General features: G+C 36.7%; 1 long non-coding RNA gene across 1 annotated transcript in view; it reads left to right on the top strand.

Moving 5' to 3' along the window:
* Nucleotides 1–9,143: 9,143 nt before the first annotated feature.
* Nucleotides 9,144–17,070, top strand: part of LOC107559520 (uncharacterized) — a 16,021-nt gene continuing 8,094 nt past the window's right edge. Inside the window, exon 1 of the long non-coding RNA XR_001605632.1 lies at nt 9,144–9,248. This is a non-coding gene — a long non-coding RNA (uncharacterized lncRNA). The remainder of the gene's footprint in view (nt 9,249–17,070) is intronic.

The raw sequence follows: 17,070 nt of genomic DNA, 5'->3' as shown, positions 1-17,070 counted from the left end.
AGCGGTCCATCAAGGACATCCAGTCGGTGGAGTCTGGACAGAGGTACATCGAGACTGGCACATAAACCATTTGGAGATGCTTGCGGTTCTCCTGGCTCTCGAACAGTTCTTACCCCAGCTGAGGGGTTATCATGTGTTGGTCAGGACAGACAACACGGCAGTTGTGTCGTACCTCAATCGTCAAGGGGGATTACGTTCTCGCCCCCTGTGCAGGCTGGCGAGGCATATTCTTCTCTGGGCTCAGACAAAGTTCCTGTCGATCAGAGCAGTCCATATCCCAGGTCGCCTGAACTCAGGAGCGGATCTGCTCTCGAGACAGAGTCTACAGAATGGGGAATGGAGATTGCACCCCCAGGTGGTGGATCTTATATGGCAGAGGTTCGGCCGAGCGAAAGTGGACTTGTTCGCTTCGAGCATGACTACGCACTGCCTGCTTTGGTTTTCCCTGTCTCCCCTGTCACCTCTAGGTCTGGATGCTCTGGCCCATGAATGGCCCAGGACCAGTCTTTATGCTTTTCCCCCAATCCGGTTGCTCCCAGCAGTCCTATTCAGAATACGATCAGAAAGAGAGGAGCACCTGTTGCTGGTGGCCCCGCGGTGGCCCACTCAGTCGTGGTTCTCGGACCTGGTCAGTCTGCTAGCGGGCCCTCAATAACAACACTCACCAACAGCAGAATGCTACTTTTATTACTTTTAAGTCTGATTCCTAGTCAAATTAGAATGATATCTTAGTTTTACCGGCTATATATATAGATTGTGATTGTATTTTCTAAGATATGTCCAGACATGCAGTCTACCAATGACATTAGAGAGACACCACTAGGAACGCCCACAAACGTCTTCACAGTACAGCGTCCTCTAGTGACATAGTCAAGTCAAGTCACCTTTATTTATATAGCACTTTTAACAATACAGATTGTGTCAAAGCAGCTTTACAGTATCAAAATAGGAAAATAGTGTGTCAATGCAAAAAGACAATAGTAAACACTAAATTTTCAGTTAAAGGCCGTTCATCATTGAATTCAGTGATGTCATCGTCCAGCTCAGTTCAGTTTAAATAGTATCTGTGCAATCAAGTCGATATCGCTGGAAATTAAGTGTCCCCAACTAAACAAGCCAGAGGAACCAAAACTCCATCGGTAACAGAATGGAGAAAAATCCTTGGGAGAAACCAGGCTCAGTCGAGGGGCTAGTTCTCCTCCGGCCAGACGAACCAGCAGGTTGAGCCATGCTGCAGCAAAGTTAGATTGTGCAGAGGGCTCATCTGGTTCCATGGTCTTGTCCCGATGACCATCTAGGAGACAAGGTCTTCACTGGGGATATGTCTCTTGGGCTCATCTAGTTGTCCTGGTCTCTGCTGAAATTCAGGGCTGTAGAGGTCATCTCTAAGTGCTGATCCACCATCTGGGCTGGATACGGACTGGATCTGGTGGCTACGGTGACCTCGGAATAAGAAAGAACCAGACTAATATTAGCGTAGATGCCATTCTTATGATGTAACAAGTACATCGTATGTTATTGGAAGTGTTCCCAGTTCCGGTTGACCTAATTAATGCAGCCTAACAATCCTTTAACGGATTTGAGTAATAGAAATGTGCAAGTGTGTTATGTGTAAGCCAGGTTAAAGAGATGGGTCTTTAATCTAGATTTAAACTGACAGAGTGTGTCTCCCTCCCGAACAGTGTTAGGTAGATTATTCCAGAGTTTGGGCGCTAAATAGGAAAAGCATCTGCCACCCGCAGTTGATTTTGATATTCTAGGTATTATCAAATTGCCAGAGTTTTGAGAGCACAGCGGACGTGGAGGACTATAATACGATAAGAGCTTGTTCAAATACTGAGGTGCTAAACCATTCAGGGCTTTATAAGTAATTAGCAGGATTTTAAAATCTATACGATGTTTAATATGTAGCCAGTGCAGTGTTGACAGAACCGGGCTAATGTGGTCATACTTCCTGGTTCTAGTAAGAACTCAAACTCCAGCTGGTCCAAAATGCAGCAGCTAGTTTATTAAGCATGCAGAACAACCACCCAACAAAGCATTACAATAATCTAACCTTGAGGTCATGAACGCATTAATTAGTGTTTCTGCATTTGACATTGAGAGCATAGGTCGCAATTTAGATATATTTCTGAGCCTTGAGGTACTCCATACTGCACTTGTGATCGATATGATACGTCTTTATTCACTGCTACGAATTGATGGCGGTCAGACAAATACGATTTGAACCATGCTAATGCACTTCCATTAATGCCAACAAAGTTTTCTAGTCCATTCAAAAGACTGTTGTGGTCGATAGTGTCGAACGCAGCGCTAAGATCCAGTAGCACTAATAGAGAGATACAAACATGATCAGATGATAATGGGAGCAGTCTCAGTACTATGATCCTCACAGATACCATTTTTCTCTAAGAAGGAATATAATTGTGAGGATACTACCTTTTCTAGTATCTTGGACAGAAAAGAGAGATTCGAGATTGGTCTGTAATTAACAAGATCTTTGTGGTCAAATTGTGGTTTTTAATGAGAGGCTTAATAACAGCCAGTTTGAAGGTTTTGGGGACATATCCTAATGACAATGACGAATTAATAATAGTCAGAAGAGGATCTATGACTTCTGGAAGGACCTCTTTTAGGAGCTTAGATGGAATAGGGGTCTAGCATACATGTTGTTGGTTTAGAAGTTTATAAAATACTTCCTCTCCTATAGTAGAGAATGAGTGAAGTTGTTCCTCAGGAGATCTATAGTGCACTGTCTGATGCGATACTGTAGCTGACGGCTGCATGGTTACAATTTTATCTTTAATAGTATCGATCTTGGAATTAAAGTAGTTCATAAAGTCATTACTGCTGTGCTGCTGGAAAATGTTAATGACATACAGCAACAAAGTCGCTGGTGGTGTGAACAGGGCTTTACCCGATCACCGCCCCGGAGAATGAGCCTAAAGAAACATCTGACCATGTGCCTGAGGGAGTGCTTGTGGAGTTCGAGGGCTTGGAGGGAATCCCTGCCTACACTCCCACCCCTAAGGGTGAGCTGTAGTGATGTGTCGTTCTGCTCTATATACAAGACTTGGTGACGCCAAAGAAACAACCAAAAACAAGAGATACCAACTGTCACATAGAAAAGTGGTTTGGAATAGTCAAACATTCCATACTGCATAACGAAACAAAAGTCAAACCAGGAACATTCATAAGAAAAATGCATTAGTCTCTGCAAGCAAGATATACAGAGAATATCATTCAGCATAACCTTCCTCAAAAGCTATTGCTCCAACCTGTGCCACCTATGAACCTTGATCAGTCTCAAGAAACTTGGATGAAGGAAGAGCGTTTCCCATCCAACAAATCCAAATTCTTTTCTGTTCCACAAAAAATACCTGTTCTCAAAAAAACTAAAAAATTGACAAAGATGTGACACAGAGCAAGGAAAGTTCAAGCTTTGATGCATGTCAGTTTTCTGCAAAGGTACTCCATATAGAGGAAGAGGTAATGAAGTCATTAGTACAAAAATGGAAACTATTAAGTGCATATATTAAGGTACGCTATTATTGACTGTATGAACTTCATATCATTACAGGTCAACATGCTATGGATGAAGCCACCTACAGAGATGGTTGTAGCCATTGTGAAGTCTCCTAGACAGAATCTGGAGTACCTGTTACATCACAAGGAATTCCAAACACTGAGGCCACATGAATGGTTATTTGGAGAGGTACGTCAAAACAAAAAATCTAAATGCATAATCGTACAATTATATTTGTATTTAACAGTATGAAAAGTAATTGCTGTCCTCAATGTATGTAATAATTCAAGTAATTTGATTCATCGTGTGGAGAAAAAGAAAGAGCCCAAACAGAGGAGCAATGCATCTGGGTATTCACTATGCCATTTCTGCCTGTTGAGTATTTGTGTTACATGTGTTTTCACAAATACATTTAATAATTCCAACACTTTATAAATAAATCTAACAACATGTCCTATTTTCCTTCCAGGTTCAATGTGAATTATGCCAGAAGTGGTTTCATGGTCAGTACCCCAACATTAATCTGCCACCAGAAGAACAACCATGGATTTGTGATTGTAAGATATTCAGTTAGAGGAGCTTATGCTGAAAGTGTGTTTAAATTGTAAGAAATATGTATTGCCTATTTGATACGTTATGGAAATACTTTAAACTTTTTTTAGTATTCCGTTTATGTTTCATATTGTTGTGGTGCTTGTTGTCTTCTGCCGGCCTTTTATGTGAATGCAGATTTTAAAAAACACACTTGCATTTGTGAGGGAGAAATAATTGTGACATTTCATATTTTGATAGTTCGCTTTTTATTTAGTATCTACAAAACGCTTAAAAAAACTAAAATGGTTCTTTCCTAATTAGGATGCAAGACTTTTAAAATGAGATCATCTTAATATTAGTAGTTTTATCTGGCCAGGGAAACTTGTTAGATACAGCACAATGCATTTGGACTGCAGCAACAGTGCACTTTGAACAAGTTTTGGAGCTGTTTGTTCCACCATATAAGATTTTTTTGAGTTGTATATATAGCTGCATTTCAAAGTCAACTAAATGCAATAAATATGCCAGTCTCCATGGTGTAGTGTGTTCTTTGGAGGGTGCTTAATAACTTTAAGTGGTTTGGGGTTAACTTGGGTAGCCACTGAAAAGTAATTGAAACTTTAAGGTGCAGGTAGGATCATGTTGGACCTTCAGCACCACACACGTGGACAGCGCCATGTCATACAAACATAGCCAAGTGTTCATTAGAGGTTTAATGCTTAGCAGTAGTATATATAGAGAAAGACATTACATACCATTTTTAATTTCTACCATCAATATCTTCTATGGGGTTCTTTATTGACACACCATCCAGTTCAATAGCTTTCCAAATGAGGGTCACACTGCTCCAAAACAAGTTGTAAAATATTTATTATATAGCTTTTGAAAGGAGGGACCCAGTGCTACAGTGCAAGCTGTAAAATATTTATCTGACTCTATAGAACATACTTCAAGTCTTTAATGTAGAAGTATTTACTCTATGATGCTCAAAATCTACCATCACCTTTTTTTATAGGGTGAGCTTTGTAACTTAAAAGTTATTCAATAACCATTACAGACACATTGAAGGTATAAAGTGAAACTGTGTTTTGCTCATTATGGTTTCAAAGTAATTTTAAAGCAAATCATTCCTCTATAAATAAATCTATAGTAAAGTAAAGAAGTGACTATTTTCAGGCATTACAGTAATAAATACATTTAGATAATGTAATAATTTTTGATGGAAAGTGTGTCAATGAAGAAACCCATATAAGACCGTGATGGAAGATACTGAACATCTAGAGTAAATATTTCTACATTAAAGACAAAGTATGTCATTTTAGGTCAGATAAATATTTTACAGCTTGTTTTGGAGCGGTGTGACCCTCCTTTGGAAAGTTATTGAACTGGATGGTGTGCCATTGATGAAATCCATAAAATATAGTGATGGTACAACTATGTGAGGCACAAATTCTTTATAAACCATCTTGAAGAAAGCCACTAGTTTTTGAAGTGTTCACCCAAAATCAACATCCTGTTTGCTGTCATGCTTTCTGAGTACTTGTCAATAATCTGATGTAATCTGTTCAAAACCTATTGAAATAAAGCATGTCATTGTCAAAACCGTAACAAACCAACACAGTTCTTTTTCATTTTGAAGCAAAGATATAAATAAAAACAGTTTCCACTGGATTGTTACCAAATTACAGTTCATGTACATTATTTTTCATTTCCGAAACATCTTTTCAAAAAACCTCATTATAATGCCATTTTTATTGTTGCTAAAGAAAAATCTATAGCATTAGAAGGCATAATGTGAGTGATAGTTGCTGGGACATCTGTAGTTGGCTACAAAGTTGTCTGTTTGCACACAATGAAAAAAGTACAACTTTTTAGATGGTCCCTATCTTGTTTACCGCTCTACATTGGACATTCGGTGGACATTCGCAAGTAAGTATGCCATTAAAACTATACTTGGCCAATTTGATCGATTGTGGGAAAAATTTAGTAGGTTGACAATCATGTCGCTGATTAGAATTTGCAAAAAAAAACGTTATTGCACATATAATTAGAAAGTTATTGAACACGGAAATGTGTGAATGTTGTGAATGTGCGACTATAAAACCAACTTTACCCAAGTGACCGATCCGACAGAAAATGCCTGTATCGGAACGATACCAATACCGAGTATCAGATCGATGCATCCCTAGTTTGCAGGAAAGAATCAGATTGCTCTGGATTACAGGTAATAATGTTGTAAATAATGTTCAGTTTCTTGCACAGACCGAATGTTTCTCTTCATAAGACCTCAATATGTCACCAGGAGCCACAGCCATTAATTTTGTGTTTCTTGAAATGCTTTTTATTCTCAAAAACGTGCAGTTTTTCTGTCAAGCAATTGTAATTTTTAATCTAATTAATGTGTTAATCTAATTAATTGCATATTTATCACACATCAAATTTTGCTGAGAAATGACTGCCAAAAAACACTATAGTTTTAGGTGAACTAGGTAAATTGGAATTTGAAGGAAAGCTCTTTAAAAAAAACATATATCTACATTAAAGACAAAGTATGTCATTTTAGGTCAGATAAATATTTTACAGCTTGTTTTGGAGCGGTGTGACCCTCCTTTGGAAAGTTATTGAACTGGATGGTGTGCCATTGATGAAATCCATAAAATATAGTGATGGTACAACTATGTGAGGCACAAATTCTTTATAAACCATCTTGAAGAAAGCCACTAGTTTTTGAAGTGTTCACCCAAAATCAACATCCTGTTTGCTGTCATGCTTTCTGAGTACTTGTCAATAATCTGATGTAATCTGTTCAAAACCTATTGAAATAAAGCATGTCATTGTCAAAACCGTAACAAACCAACACAGTTCTTTTTCATTTTGAAGCAAAGATATAAATAAAAACAGTTTCCACTGGATTGTTACCAAATTACAGTTCATGTACATTATTTTTCATTTCCGAAACATCTTTTCAAAAAACCTCATTATAATGCCATTTTTATTGTTGCTAAAGGAAAATCTATAGCATTAGAAGGCATAATGTGAGTGATAGTTGCTGGGACATCTGTAGTTGGCTACAAAGTTGTCTGTTTGCACACAATGAAAAAAGTACAACTTTTTAGATGGTCCCTATCTTGTTTACCGCTCTACATTGGACATTCGGTGGACATTCGCAAGTAAGTATGCCATTAAAACTATACTTGGCCAATTTGATCGATTGTGGGAAAAATTTAGTAGGTTGACAATCATGTCGCTGATTAGAATTTGCAAAAAAAAACGTTATTGCACATATAATTAGAAAGTTATTGAACACGGAAATGTGTGAATGTTGTGAATGTGCGACTATAAAACCAACTTTACCCAAGTGACCGATCCGACAGAAAATGCCTGTATCGGAACGATACCAATACCGAGTATCAGATCGATGCATCCCTAGTTTGCAGGAAAGAATCAGATTGCTCTGGATTACAGGTAATAATGTTGTAAATAATGTTCAGTTTCTTGCACAGACCGAATGTTTCTCTTCATAAGACCTCAATATGTCACCAGGAGCCACAGCCATTAATTTTGTGTTTCTTGAAATGCTTTTTATTCTCAAAAACGTGCAGTTTTTCTGTCAAGCAATTGTAATTTTTAATCTAATTAATGTGTTAATCTAATTAATTGCATATTTATCACACATCAAATTTTGCTGAGAAATGACTGCCAAAAAACACTATAGTTTTAGGTGAACTAGGTAAATTGGAATTTGAAGGAAAGCTCTTTAAAAAAAACATATATATATATATGGAAAAAACTATTTGTGGAAGTGTTTTCATTGTAATATTTGTATTTATACATTTATTATCTTTTTAAGTACTTTATTTGTAAAACTTTTTTCTTTTTCAAAAACGTAACTCCATAGCGTACTATATATATATATTATTAGTTTATTATCTAATAATTGTATTTATAATATATTTATTATTATTATTAATATCATAGCAGTCCCTTTTGCCCTGTTCTTGGCCTTCTGAATTTGGACTTTTAGATGTATGGAGAAGCAAATTTCCAAATTGTAGAGATTTCACGTTCTACTCCCATAGACATACGTCTTGTTCTAGGATAGATTATCTTATTATTATTATTAAAAGCATATCTTAGAGGTCTGATTATTTCATTCGCAAGTGCCAAGAAGAGAGAGAGGATAGCTAAACAACAACAATTAGAACACACAAATACAAATCTAGAAAAACTGCATAAGCAAACACCAATCTCACAGCTACTAAATAAAATAAAAAAGATGTTTGAAGAGAATATAATAGATTAAGTGCTAATAAGATCGAAGGCAATCTTAAGGTTTATTAACCAAAGATATCATGAACATGGTAGAATGTTAGAAATTAGATTAAGAGAGCAAAGATCTTCAAATATTGTACAAAAAATAAAACCTACTAACTCTTTCAATCCCCAGAATCCTTTGCAGATCTCTATTAAATCCCTCGACAGAAACTTAGATACCTGCTCTGATGATAATATCCTGGCATCATTCCTAAAGAATGTAAAACTGACTGAGTTAACCGAGTCGATGGCAAAGGACCTGGATAAACCTATTGAGGAAAGTGAGAGTTTAAGAATAACAAAAGCCCAGGACCCAACGGATAAATAAATTAATTTTATAAATGTTTAAAAAACTAGTGTCTCCGCTCTTGGTAAGAGCTAGGGGATGTAATCATTAACCGCGAGCCGGTTGAAAATCGATTCAAATCTGTGACGATTCAAATCGGTTGAGATGCTAATCAAACCGCGATTCATTTAGGGGTAGGAGTTTATATGAATGTATGTCTGAGGGGAACTTACTGTCTTTAGAAAAGTTTCGATGGTATTTTTTCTTTTCCTCTTGCCTCTGTGTAATGCATATTAAAGCTCATAAGTGCAGCGCTGCTTTGTTTACAGCAGAAACCAAGGAAAGGCTTTAAGCGCCACCTGCTGGCAGAGAGTGCATCTGCGTCTCGTTCAGCTCGTCTGCTGTTTCGGTTTCATGCAGATCTTTTTTATGTATAGTTACACAAAACTGAATTCAAACCATTCTGTTTTTGCTTCTAATTTCGAAATGATACGATCCAATTTAGATTAAAAACTGCTCGTGTTGCATGTATGCAGCATCTGTGTTTGGATCATGATTAAAATGCAGTGGTTGCCTCTAATTTTAAATGTTAAGAGCACAGACAAAGCCTTAGTTTGTTTATATGAAGAGATTTATTTGATTTGTGTTACTTATTTATTTGATTTTGGGCTAGTTTTAAAATTTCAATTTAGTTTTGTTTTTTATATTTACATTATATTTACATTTTGTCATTTAGCAGATGCTTTTATCCAAAGCGACTAACAAACGAGGACAATAGAAGCAATCAAAACCAACAAAAGAGCAATAATATGCAAGTGCTATATTAGTATATTATTATATTTCAATTTCACAAAGAAACGTGCAGCATTTTGTCCAAGCAATAATAAAAGGACACATTTAATTTATAATTTGTCTCAAATGTCATTTTGTAAAAATAAAACGTGAATCGAGTCGTATCGTGAGTTGAGTGAATCGTTACATCCCCAGTAAGAGCATATCATTATGCACTGCAGTCTGGTACGGTGGAGGGATGCAACCATTGTCGTAATTCACTAAGATGGCAAAGATCCTGCTGAATGCCAATCATACCAGCCTATTTCATTGTTAAACAGCGATTTATGTATATCACCTACCATTCTTGCAAAAAGAGTTCATAAAATTATTAGTCAGATCATAAATCCGGACCAAACCGGATTTATTCGGGAGAGACATTTTGGGGATATCCTTTGTAGGGCGTTAAACATTATAAGCTATACAAAATTTACCATGGCAAAGGCATTGTTTTTATCATTTGAGGCACAGAAGGCATTTGATCAGGTATCTTGGTTGTGTCCGATTCAAACTCTTTAACGGTTTAAATTTGGCTCCCAAATTCTCCCGCGGGTCCTTTAAAACAAGTGAGTTGTATCAAACTTAAAGCCATAAAAAGTTTTAAATATGTTAAATGGTATAAGAAATGTCTTAATTATAATTTCAAGAGGTCTTACAGTTGGGGACGTTTAGACGAGAGTCGCGATACGGCTGGATTAAACTTCAAAAGGCAATGATATCATTGAATAAATATGAGCGCTGCATGTTTCGCATCAAAACGTGGTCGCGGATGTCTTTATTTGAATGTATCTGAAAGGAACCGACTGTCCTCAGAAACATGCCGTTGGCATTTTAATTTCATTTTACCTATAGTTCCTGATAAAGCAGTGGTTTATGAGCGCGGAGCTGCTTTATGTGCAGCCATTACCGGGGAAACTGCAATATTTCAGCACTCCTAAAGCGCCACCTCGTGGCAGAGAATTAATTTGCGATAATCGCGTCACCGCGCATCACTCCCTCTCTCTCCCACTCCCTCACTCTCATAATCGAAAATGGGCAAAGAGGTGGGAGCAGGTTGCTGAAGCCAGGCCCACCTAGCTCGACGGCCGTGTCAGCAGCGGCAATCCACCTGTCACTCAAGTGGCCACGCCCTTAATTATGCAGAACTTTAAGGCTAATAAGAAATTAATTTATGCTCCCAAGGTCAGATTTTAGTTTTTTTTTGCGACTTCAAAAAACAACTTTTCTAAAGAAGTGGGCCCCTGTTATGCCTTTAATATTTCAATAATGAGCTATACTGTAACAAGCACAGTAATTCCCCTTCTCCTTCCATCTTTTGTTTTTTCTGTTTCTCTTCTCTCTTATTAAGTGTACTTGGATGTTTTCATTCTCTGTATAACGTTTGATATAATTAAGACTGAACAACTGTCAATATAACTGGAATTTGAAGGACTAACATGTTACATTTTAACAATGTACTGTATAATTGTACTGTATGCAACATCGAGGTAAAAAAAAAAAAACAAGAACACAAAAAGGTCTCATATGCAGGACTTTTCAGGTGTGATGGCAAAATATATATTTTTTTTATTGCACTGATCAGAAGTAAATGGTTTTGAACATTTCCTCCCAAGTGAATGCATAGATGATTTTGAAATTTTACCACACTAGAGAACACTATCATTTCTTTGCAGAATGGGTTTGCAAATGACGCTTCAGGTCTCTGTGATATGTGAAACTCGTCTCACACTGAAGATGTGTATGGCTTCTTTCTCTCCAATGTGAAGACTCATGTGAATGTTAAGGTTTCCTTTAAATCTGAAACTCGTTCCACACCGAGTGCAGGCGAACGGTTTCTCTCCAGTGTGAACTCGTGAGTGAACCTCGAGAGATGCTTTGTTTTTGCAAGTTTTTCTCTCCGATGTGAGTCAATACATGATTCTTGAGGTGATTCTTGTCTGTGAAACTCTCTCCACACTGCTGACATCTAAAGCAGTTCTCTCTGGAGTGAGTCCTCATATGGCTATTAAAGGTTAAATGGTATTGGAAACTCTTTCCGCACTGAAAACACACAAGCGGCTTCTCTCCGGTGCGAGTTCTCATGTGGGCATTAAGGGTTGGTTTATGTGTAAATCTCCTTCCACACTGTTGGCAGGTGTAGGGCTTCTCTCCAGTGTGAACTCTCATGTGGACTTTAATTCAATTGACTCGGAGTTTCAAAAAGCTCCGTTTGTTTTTCTTTTTATTCACTACACGTTGTAAAATAAAAGTTGGTCGAGCTTTCTCAGTAGTTGCCCCAAAGAGAACATCAGACACTTTTAAATCTAGCTTAAAGACTTATTTTTACTCTTTAGCATTTGAGTGATACTTTGAATAGTTGAATTGGTGTTTTATGAATTTTCATTGTAATTGTTTTTGATACTCGTTTTATTTTCCGTTGCTATAAACTGATTCACGATACAGGGAGCGAAATGAGACTCACGTGTTCTGCTATTCACGTGTGGATGCGCTTTTCTCACACAAAATAACATTAAGATGTTCCATTGAAAAACTTTGACTTCATTTAGATCGCTTGTAAAAACGATGCAGTGCGTTGAACGGTTTGTATCGATTTAAACACTGTAAATGCTTAAAAACTCAGACCTTCTCACACCATAAAAGCACGAAGGTGCATAGAAATGTACATAAAAAAAAACACACTACTAATGCATCATATGTATCATGTTGAAATGTATTATCAATTATTAATGCGGTATATTTTGTAAAGATTATTTTGTCTCTGTGTGTGTGCGTGTGTATGCGCTTTTCTTTACACTTTAAGTCCATGGAAGTCCAATGGATTATTTAATTTTTCTAATAAAGTTTCTAGTATTTGCAGAAGGAAAGAGGGGAGTAAACAGTGGGGCTGTGAATCTTTGGGTAGACAGCGAATCGATTCGATTCATGATTCATAGGTTTTCGATTTATGAACGATTTATGCAAAATTCAGAATGATTCTATTCGATTCACAGTTAAATTTGATCCGATTAACGATTCGATTCTGCATTCCTGAAGTGCATTCACAGGATTATTTAAATGCTTAGTCAGGGGGCAAATTACACTCCAGCATTTATAGTTAGAGAACCATAGGTTAGAGAGAAAAAACCCACTTTTGTGCGAAATGTATTATCAATTATTAATGCGGTATATTTTGTAAAGATTATTTTGTCTCTGTGTGTGTGCGTGTGTATGCGCTTTTCTTTACACTTTAAGTCCATGGAAGTCCAATGGATTATTTAATTTTTCTAATAAAGTTTCTAGTATTTGCAGAAGGAAAGAGGGGAGTAAACAGTGGGGCTGTGAATCTTTGGGTAGACAGCGAATCGATTCGATTCATGATTCATAGGTTTTCGATTTATGAACGATTTATGCAAAATTCAGAATGATTCTATTCGATTCACAGTTAAATTTGATCCGATTAACGATTCGATTCTGCATTCCTGAAGTGCATTCACAGGATTATTTAAATGCTTAGTCAGGGGGCAAATTACACTCCAGCATTTATAGTTAGAGAACCATAGGTTAGAGAGAAAAAACCCACTTTTGTGCATTGTTAGATGCTAGTTTAATGATGCTATGGCATGACATGGCATATGTAGAAATTTATGTAAGCCAAGATTTTAAAAAAGAGCTTTAAAAGTATTATGTATAGGCTAACATTTTGCCACACACACATATATATATATATACTTTATAGTTTCTGTACTGTAATAATTATATGTCAATTAGCACTGCATCATTCATACATTTTATTTATTTACTGTGTTTATTGTCTTAACGTTTCATCAGTTCATTCTGCTTTTTATACAGTTTAGCTGCAGGTATAGCCTGGCACGTCTATGAGCGCGAGATCACTTCTCTTTCAGTGCGAAAACTTCTTTATCTCATTTTCATCAAATAAAATAAAATGCTATAGTATTGAACTTTTCCTCTCTCCATCGGCGAATGATGATCCTGAAAGAAAACGCGCCTGATGTCTAGCAACGAACGCTACTTTCATGCGTCTGATTATCAGATAAACCCCGCGCTCTTATTTCAAGGTTGTTGTTAATGCTGTGGTTATTTTAACAGTTTCCTTCGTACATTCGGTTCAATGACATTGTTAAAACACATTTATCATTCAGTGGAACTGTGCGTATGCTTTACACAATTACATTTTTGCTCCGTAAATGTCGTCGGTTTGTCGTCAGAGCCATTGACAAACTACAGAAAAGTAAAACTAGGCTACTTCACTTTAGCATTACTGGCCACGAGTACTAAGAAGGAGAGATCACACATCAGCTGCGTCACTGAGCGCGAGCGCAATCCTGTGACAGTCACTGGCGGTAAATAGTGGAGCACTGTTCAAGGTCTCCATTCATTCCTGCTTGTAGTACTTTAATGTGTATATATTTTGAAAGCATTGAATCGCTTTAGAAATCGCGATTCATTCGATTCTTAGCGTTTTAAATTGATTACTGTCCGAAAACGACGATTCACGATGTTTCAAGATCGATGCATTGCATCGTCAGGGTTTGTAATCGACGCATCGAGAAAACGAGTGAATCGTTATACCGCTAGTAAACAGAGTACATCCAAGCTCAAACAAGGCTTAGTGTAGGCTGTATTTTGTATGTTTTTGCAGTAGAACAGAAAAGCACTCTTCTGAATGATTTTAAATTGCTGGGAGCCAACAAAAACAAATATTAGACAACACACATTTAAAGGAGGGAATTACTATATAAATCATCTTTATGAGTAATTAGCATTCAAAAAAGTCAGAGAGTCAGTGAAGTGGCATGACATGCACATTACAGTTTGAAGTATTTAAAATATAAACGAATGGCAATCATCACGGTCAACGTACCAGTGGTTCAGATGGACAATATGGACACTAGTGGCTCATGCTTCTTTCCAAATATTATATGCATTTGAATCAGAACAGTAATGGAAAAAAGATTAGAAAAAGGATTTATTATAATATGGACAACTTTATATATTGTGTAATCAATGTTGGTATTATGGCCCCTCTGTCATTCACATTTCACATTGAGGCTGAAAAAATTTTTTAATGCAAAAACGATATACATTTTGTAGTTGCAAGGATTCATAGGAAATAAAAATTCTGATGCAAGCAAATACTGATGCTACAAAGATGCAAATGACAAACACTGGAAAATACAATATATGAAAGATAAGATTTTCAGGTAATCAATGCATGAATGTATTAAACGTCAGACATCTTCACTGCAGGCACAAAAGTGAACTGTGCACCAGAAGTCAAACGTCAACGGCAGGTACCACGCAAAACTAATAATAGTGTGGTCACAAGGAATCAGGGTATCTTCCGTCCAATCGTTTTTTAATGTAATATTGAAATCTGAAAAATGTTCAAACAAAACGAAAAATCAAGAATCAGGCTTAATTTTTCATTTTTAGGTTCAGGGATAGAAAACGAATAAGCAACTTGAATTTTCGATCTCTACATGTGGGCGGGAATGAAACACCTCTCTCCGCTGATTGGTCAACCAATCATTACAACATAATAATAGTCCTTAAAAAACATAATAAGTGTCATCCGCTTCTATGGATTCTTAACGTGTTTATTTCTACTACATTTGATCTCTTTCTCTTCATCAAACAGTCTTCTTCGGAGGTAAATTCCAGGTTTATTCCTCAGCCTTATTCCGTGGATGATTACCGTATGAATAGAGTGTGAAATTACATAAACAGAAAATATTGTTTTCTTTTTAAATTGTTTCATGTCAGGCTTTCTATAGACATGTTTCATATGTCTGCGATGCAAGAGTTTCGGTTAATTTCTGACGCATTTCAGAAAGAAGTTCAGTGAGACGGAGATGGCAGAACACACACCCTGTTTGTTTTCGTTATTTTACAACAGCGTTTTGTAACGCTTTGTTGTTATTGAGGGTGTCTTACTCGTATGACCAAAACTGACGGAGTTGAAGCTCTTTCCGCTGTTATCGGGAGCGTGCCACACCTCCGCCGACCGGAGAAGTGCAGTAGCCCACTTGTTGCGCTCTACGAGATATAGCTTCAATTTCTGTTGTTTGCAATAGCAAATGAAAACATGTTACCTGTGAAGTTTTTCTTAAATAGGTATAGAATAAAATGAGTAGGCTAAAAATCAGTAGGCTATCATATTTTATTCCATGTCGTTGTAGATCATATACAGTAAAATTCAAATGCCGTTTTACTGGTTATGATTAAAGTGATTTCTGTTTTGTCAATAACATGCAGCAGCCGTGAAAATATAGATTTTTTTAATCTTGTAAGCACCGCTAGCGACAAAGAATTCGCCTGCCGCTTCTCTCCTGTTGAAAATGAACTCACAGTCTTTTTGAGTTCATTAATGAGTTTATTATTAAAAAATAATATTTTATTATCCATTTTTTTACCCAACTTTCTTAAAGTTTTTACCCATGAACAAAAATACGAAAAATCCAGCTAAATTTTTGTTTTTCTGTTTTTTCCGTTTCTTAAACAAACCGATAAAACGAAAATCAAACCATTTCTCTTTATTTCTTTTGAAGTAGAAAATCAAATGAGCTGAAGGTACACGGACCGATATGGTGGGAGGTAATTAAATCCGTGTATCATTCGATCATTTGTTTTTTGATTTCATACTGAAAGTAGAAAAATGAGAAAATGGCTCCTTTTTCGTTTTATCCAAAAAACGAAAAACAAGAATTCAGCTTAAATTTTCATTTTTCGAGTATAAAAATGAGAAAACAGCTCCTTTTTCGTTTTTTTTCGTTTTTTTCCAAAAAACGAGAATTCAGCTTAAATTTTCGTTTATGGGTGGAAAAATGAATAAACAGCTTGAATACTCGATTTCTACATGTGGGCGGGAATTAAACGCCCCTTTCTGCTGATTGGTCAGCCGAAGATCAAACCGTGCCATCATCAGTTCTTCTGCAGTATCACGCAGCAGAATAATAGTCCTCCACTGCTGCAGTTGTACAGATTAATAACCCATTTTATTGCAACTACATTTAATCTTTTTTCATCATATAAACAGGCTAATGAATAGCTCGACACAACTCATAGCGGAGCAGAGTCTAGACAGGGCTTTCTTCTGTGTAGATATAAATTATATTCTTTGCATCAGCTGGGCATGGCAGGGTATGATATGACAGCTGTCTTAGCCTACCCTGCTCACCCAGTAAGTCTGTTTGTTTGTTTAATTAAGAAATGAATTAGTGTTTAAAATATTTATTTTGAAACGAATTAAGACAAAAAGGAAAGAATAATAAATTGGCTTGGGTTGGCCTATGTTCACGCAAGAACTGTCATTCTGACTGACAACCGGAGAACAACATATAGCCTACTGTTAATATAAGGTAGTCTTGTGTTTTATTAAAATTGATTATAATTGATATCTCAAAAGGATATGCACTTGTGCGCGGCGTGAGCTGCATCACGCCACGAGATGCATAGGATTATTTTACGACAGATATGCATCCGCTTAAAAACAACAACAAAACAAACTAAAGTCACCATTCTCTGCCATTAAATTGGCAAGTGCGAGCAGGACATTTTTGTGTTATTAAGTAATAAG

Source organism: Sinocyclocheilus grahami, unplaced genomic scaffold (assembly GCF_001515645.1).
Source record: "Sinocyclocheilus grahami isolate Dianchi unplaced genomic scaffold, SAMN03320097.WGS_v1.1 scaffold689.1, whole genome shotgun sequence".
NCBI classification, from domain to species: domain Eukaryota; kingdom Metazoa; phylum Chordata; class Actinopteri; order Cypriniformes; family Cyprinidae; genus Sinocyclocheilus; species Sinocyclocheilus grahami.
This window is presented reverse-complemented; position numbering and strand designations above follow the sequence as displayed.